The sequence below is a fragment of the Physella acuta genome, unplaced genomic scaffold, assembly GCF_028476545.2.
Source record: "Physella acuta isolate Inbredline_101_S28 unplaced genomic scaffold, ASM2847654v3 ptg001250l, whole genome shotgun sequence".
In the NCBI taxonomy this organism is placed as follows: Eukaryota; Metazoa; Mollusca; class Gastropoda; family Physidae; genus Physella; species Physella acuta.
The window spans coordinates 195,944-202,345 of NW_026732766.1; positions in this window are offsets into that span (position 1 = coordinate 195,944).

Consider the following 6,402-nt stretch of genomic DNA (forward strand, 5'->3'; position numbering starts at 1 on the left):
TATTGTTACAAAACCCACATTCGCTTTCCCACTTTGATTCTCCAGTTTCTAATACAATATTAGGCATGATTTATTTACTTGTTGTATTACTTGTTGTAATACTGGAACTATTTTCGGTATCATCTAAAATCTAAATAAATATATTTCATTCAGACAAGCATCTGGAAACACACGTTTTAGGCTGTTGATTAGAATAGTGAACAATTTTAAAATCTTAATAACTTACAAACTCTGCTCTTTAAAGTTTCCGTCATGTCTGATATACACCGCAGAAGAATTGTTAGAGAGGGGTATCTGTTATAGATTTAGTTTCCTGTGACTCAGATATCAACCTGGGGTGAACAGTTCGCTTTGAAAAAAAAGATAGCGAGATATGTGGAGAGACTGTTATAGCAGATAGTAAAACTATTCTACAGATAAAAGACAACCAAACTATGTGAAACAATGTGTCGTTGTGATGCAATATATATTTTTAAGTTTCAAGTAACTCAAATATATTCTTTTGGTCCAAGCACACAAAAATAATAATTTAAAAAAAAAATGGCACCATCTGGAGCCATAAAAAATCATTCGTCAGATGTAACAAAAGCGTTCTAAACAAATATATGTTTAAGTTACCTAAGGAGGGATGTAACAGAATAAGCCAATTATTATAAAGGACAATGTTGTTACCATAATTACAAAACACTAAACGGACAGGCACTTTTAGTATTACCATGAACTGCATTATAGTTTAAAAAATAAATAAATCAAGGTGGGCAACTAAATTCTGACCATTGATTAGGCGATAACTCTTTAATACGATACATAAACAGGCTGATACAAGGGATATCAGGGACAAAACATTTATTATTCAGCACCTTATATACACATCGGCATTTAGTATAAAAATTTGTTATAGTTTAAGTATCTCACGACCACGTGTAGCAAATATATGAGCTATTATGTAGCTGTTGTAGTGAACATGAACTAAACAAAAGTAAAATGGAGAAAATGTTGCTCTACCTAATCTAGGTTTGCTTGAAGAACGAAAATTGTTTAATTGTTCCTTTCTGTAGAAAAATAAATTGAAATTCATTATATAATACCCAACAGTTTAGAAAACAGATTTTTAAACATGAGAAGCATTGTATTATTTTTTTTTAAAATACGTTATGATACAAAATTGTTTTAATGAAAATTTGGAATAAAGATAAACACATCGTCACAAGCGGGTTTCTTTTTAGTGAATTTACAGACACGACGTTGTGTCTCAAAGACTGATTACATGAGCGTAATTTCTAAAGATTACATATACCTTCATGATTAAAAAGTAACACAAGAGCTCTGTTTCTTATTTGTTCATTACTAAAATAACTATAATTGAGGCCATGGATACAATCAATGAAACCCGATGTTCTCAACCAATACGCGAACCGAGGCACATGACGTTTAGTAGGTAAAATAATGTTTTTGACTGGCAAGTAACACTACATCACGTGCAGGATAACAGCTCCCAATAATAAAACTACAGTGGCTATTAACAATGGGTGGCGTGGTCTAATGCTAGAGCGCTTGGCTGCTAGGCCGAAGGTCTCCAGTTTGTATCTCAGTTCGGACTTGTTATGGCAGTACGTCCCTAAATCCACAAATCTCTTATGAGCACCTAACTTGTGTTGTGGAAAGTATGGCGTCTTGGCATAGTGCTTATCACTATCCCTACATGCGATGTCAAGACTCAACTTGATCTAACAATAGGGATCGCCAGGTCTATGAGAAATTTTTACTTACAGCACGTATTAACATAAACGATTAGTAATAAGTAATAACTATTTCCCATGTTCATTAGTCTCATCGAGAGTCTCGACCGTAAAGTAAAATTAGTAAAGTAGTCCGATGACACTGACACGTGATAATTCAATGCACGTAGTTCACGACCTGTAATAAAATACTTAAAAAAAACTTTTTAAAAAACCACGTTTTTCTTGTGGACTAAAAAGTAGAAAATAACTATTTACATACATTTGATGACAAAAAACGTGGGTACGTTCACCATCAAATTTCCCGACCCATCTGCCCGACCCACGTTTTTTGTCATCAAATGTATGTAAATAGTTATTTTCTACTTTTTAGTCCACAAGAAAAACGTGGTTTTTTAAAAAGTTTTTTTTAAGTATTTTATTTTCTCCTTTTTAGTCCGTTGCTACACATGAAAAACGTGGTTTTTAAAAAAGTTTTTTATATAGTTTATTTTCTACTTTATCTAATGACTTGATTAAGTATGAATTGACTAAGTGTTTATAAATACACGGACTAAAAATATCTTGAGCGACCAGGATTCGAACCTGGGTTGTCGCGGCCACAACGCGAAGTACTAACCACTATACGATCACGGCCAGCGCGCTCACATCGATTGGGGCCGAAGTAACTGTGTCAATAAGCCTCCAGTCGTGTCGGTATCTTTAGAAATCATGTCCTCAATTTTATGGTCCTTTGGGCGTAATTAAATTAAGCTAATTACGGTCTCTAATTGCTAGTTTTTATGATTGCATCTGAAATTGTTAGGCGAAAGTAGCCTGCATGCCAAATTTCAGAACTATAGAACAATCAGAAGTGGGCTAATTTTCGATGTCAATTTTAACAACAAACACACAAACGCAAAGCTGAGTTAATAATAAAAAATACTTAAAAAAAACTTTTAAAAAAAACACGTTTTTCTTGTGGACTAAAAAGTAGAAAATAAATTCTTTTGTGCTTCCTCGAGCTGTGCAGGTTCTTGTGATGACTGACAAAAAACGTGGGTACGTTCACCATCAAATTTCCCGACCCATCTGCCCGACCCACGTTTTTTGTGTAATAATCAGACTGGACTAATTCCATAAACAAATTCATTGAAAAATGTAGACAGTTAAAAGGGAGACAAGAATTAACAATATTATTTTCATAAGTATTTTTAGGTAACTTCCTCTTGTTCTTCTAAAATTCACTATAGTAGTAGACCCACCATACAGATTATTTCTACCGAAATCGTCTGTGCTGACTCTCATTTAACATTAATAAAAGTTACCGCATTATGAGCGCCAGAGTAAATTTTCTCCTCTATTTATTAAATTATGTTTCTGGGTGTCTTGTAGAAAACTCCCTTCTTTCATCCTCTTGTTATGAAAGCCAGGCTTTGTCGTTAAAGTATACCATAAGGTTATATGTTTTATTCCAACGTCTAGGAACAACTTGATTGTTTTTCTTACTTCAAAGATATGATTTACAGCAAGTCACTTCGACAGCCAGACTGATACACTGTAGAAAAAAATGAAGAACCATGTGACCATAATCCTTTTTTTCACACCCGATGTAGTGTTGTAGAAAAGTGAAACAATCTCTTTAGCAAGGACATACGGTGAATCATGCAGTGCAATCCCCTTGATGGCTATTTTAAATTTTAGAAAGCCAGATTAGAAGCCCCCCCCCCCCAAATTTTTACCGCCCACCCCCGAACGAAATGAAATTTATATAATTTATAAAGAAAATATATACTTTTAACAGTGTCCGCCCCCCCCCCCCCCCGAAGAAATTCTACCGCCCCCCCCCCCCCCCGAAACTTTCAAGAGAAAAAAGTCTGGAAGAAACACTGAAGCTTAGATAGTGCTCTATTGTTACAAAACCCACATTCGCTTTCCCACTTTGATTCTCCAGTTTCTAATACAATATTAGGCATGATTTATTTACTTGTTGTATTACTTGTTGTAATACTGGAACTATTTTCGGTATCATCTAAAATCTAAATAAATATATTTCATTCAGACAAGCATCTGGAAACACACGTTTTAGGCTGTTGATTAGAATAGTGAACAATTTTAAAATCTTAATAACTTACAAACTCTGCTCTTTAAAGTTTCCGTCATGTCTGATATACACCGCAGAAGAATTGTTAGAGAGGGGTTTTTTGTCATCAAATGTATGTAAATAGTTATTTTCTACTTTTTAGTCCACAAGAAAAACGTGGTTTTTTAAAAAGTTTTTTTTAAGTATTTTATTTTCTCCTTTTTAGTCCGTTGCTACACATGAAAAACGTGGTTTTTAAAAAAGTTTTTTATATAGTTTATTTTCTACTTTATCTAATGACTTGATTAAGTATGAATTGACTAAGTGTTTATAAATACACGGACTAAAAATATCTTGAGCGACCAGGATTCGAACCTGGGTTGTCGCGGCCACAACGCGAAGTACTAACCACTATACGATCACGGCCAGCGCGCTCACATCGATTGGGGCCGAAGTAACTGTGTCAATAAGCCTCCAGTCGTGTCGGTATCTTTAGAAATCATGTCCTCAATTTTATGGTCCTTTGGGCGTAATTAAATTAAGCTAATTACGGTCTCTAATTGCTAGTTTTTATGATTGCATCTGAAATTGTTAGGCGAAAGTAGCCTGCATGCCAAATTTCAGAACTATAGAACAATCAGAAGTGGGCTAATTTTCGATGTCAATTTTAACAACAAACACACAAACGCAAAGCTGAGTTAATAATAAAAAATACTTAAAAAAAACTTTTAAAAAAAACACGTTTTTCTTGTGGACTAAAAAGTAGAAAATAAATTCTTTTGTGCTTCCTCGAGCTGTGCAGGTTCTTGTGATGACTGACAAAAAACGTGGGTACGTTCACCATCAAATTTCCCGACCCATCTGCCCGACCCACGTTTTTTGTGTAATAATCAGACTGGACTAATTCCATAAACAAATTCATTGAAAAATGTAGACAGTTAAAAGGGAGACAAGAATTAACAATATTATTTTCATAAGTATTTTTAGGTAACTTCCTCTTGTTCTTCTAAAATTCACTATAGTAGTAGACCCACCATACAGATTATTTCTACCGAAATCGTCTGTGCTGACTCTCATTTAACATTAATAAAAGTTACCGCATTATGAGCGCCAGAGTAAATTTTCTCCTCTATTTATTAAATTATGTTTCTGGGTGTCTTGTAGAAAACTCCCTTCTTTCATCCTCTTGTTATGAAAGCCAGGCTTTGTCGTTAAAGTATACCATAAGGTTATATGTTTTATTCCAACGTCTAGGAACAACTTGATTGTTTTTCTTACTTCAAAGATATGATTTACAGCAAGTCACTTCGACAGCCAGACTGATACACTGTAGAAAAAAATGAAGAACCATGTGACCATAATCCTTTTTTTCACACCCGATGTAGTGTTGTAGAAAAGTGAAACAATCTCTTTAGCAAGGACATACGGTGAATCATGCAGTGCAATCCCCTTGATGGCTATTTTAAATTTTAGAAAGCCAGATTAGAAGCCCCCCCCCCCCCCAAATTTTTACCGCCCACCCCCGAACGAAATGAAATTTATATAATTTATAAAGAAAATATATACTTTTAACAGTGTCCGCCCCCCCCCCCCCCCGAAGAAATTCTACCGCCCCCCCCCCCCCCCCGAAACTTTCAAGAGAAAAAAGTCTGGAAGAAACACTGAAGCTTAGATAGTGCTCTATTGTTACAAAACCCACATTCGCTTTCCCACTTTGATTCTCCAGTTTCTAATACAATATTAGGCATGATTTATTTACTTGTTGTATTACTTGTTGTAATACTGGAACTATTTTCGGTATCATCTAAAATCTAAATAAATATATTTCATTCAGACAAGCATCTGGAAACACACGTTTTAGGCTGTTGATTAGAATAGTGAACAATTTTAAAATCTTAATAACTTACAAACTCTGCTCTTTAAAGTTTCCGTCATGTCTGATATACACCGCAGAAGAATTGTTAGAGAGGGGTATCTGTTATAGATTTAGTTTCCTGTGACTCAGATATCAACCTGGGGTGAACAGTTCGCTTTGAAAAAAAAGATAGCGAGATATGTGGAGAGACTGTTATAGCAGATAGTAAAACTATTCTACAGATAAAAGACAACCAAACTATGTGAAACAATGTGTCGTTGTGATGCAATATATATTTTTAAGTTTCAAGTAACTCAAATATATTCTTTTGGTCCAAGCACACAAAAATAATAATTTAAAAAAAAATGGCACCATCTGGAGCCATAAAAAATCATTCGTCAGATGTAACAAAAGCGTTCTAAACAAATATATGTTTAAGTTACCTAAGGAGGGATGTAACAGAATAAGCCAATTATTATAAAGGACAATGTTGTTACCATAATTACAAAACACTAAACGGACAGGCACTTTTAGTATTACCATGAACTGCATTATAGTTTAAAAAATAAATAAATCAAGGTGGGCAACTAAATTCTGACCATTGATTAGGCGATAACTCTTTAATACGATACATAAACAGGCTGATACAAGGGATATCAGGGACAAAACATTTATTATTCAGCACCTTATATACACATCGGCATTTAGTATAAAAATTTGTTATAGTTTAAGTATCTCACGACCAC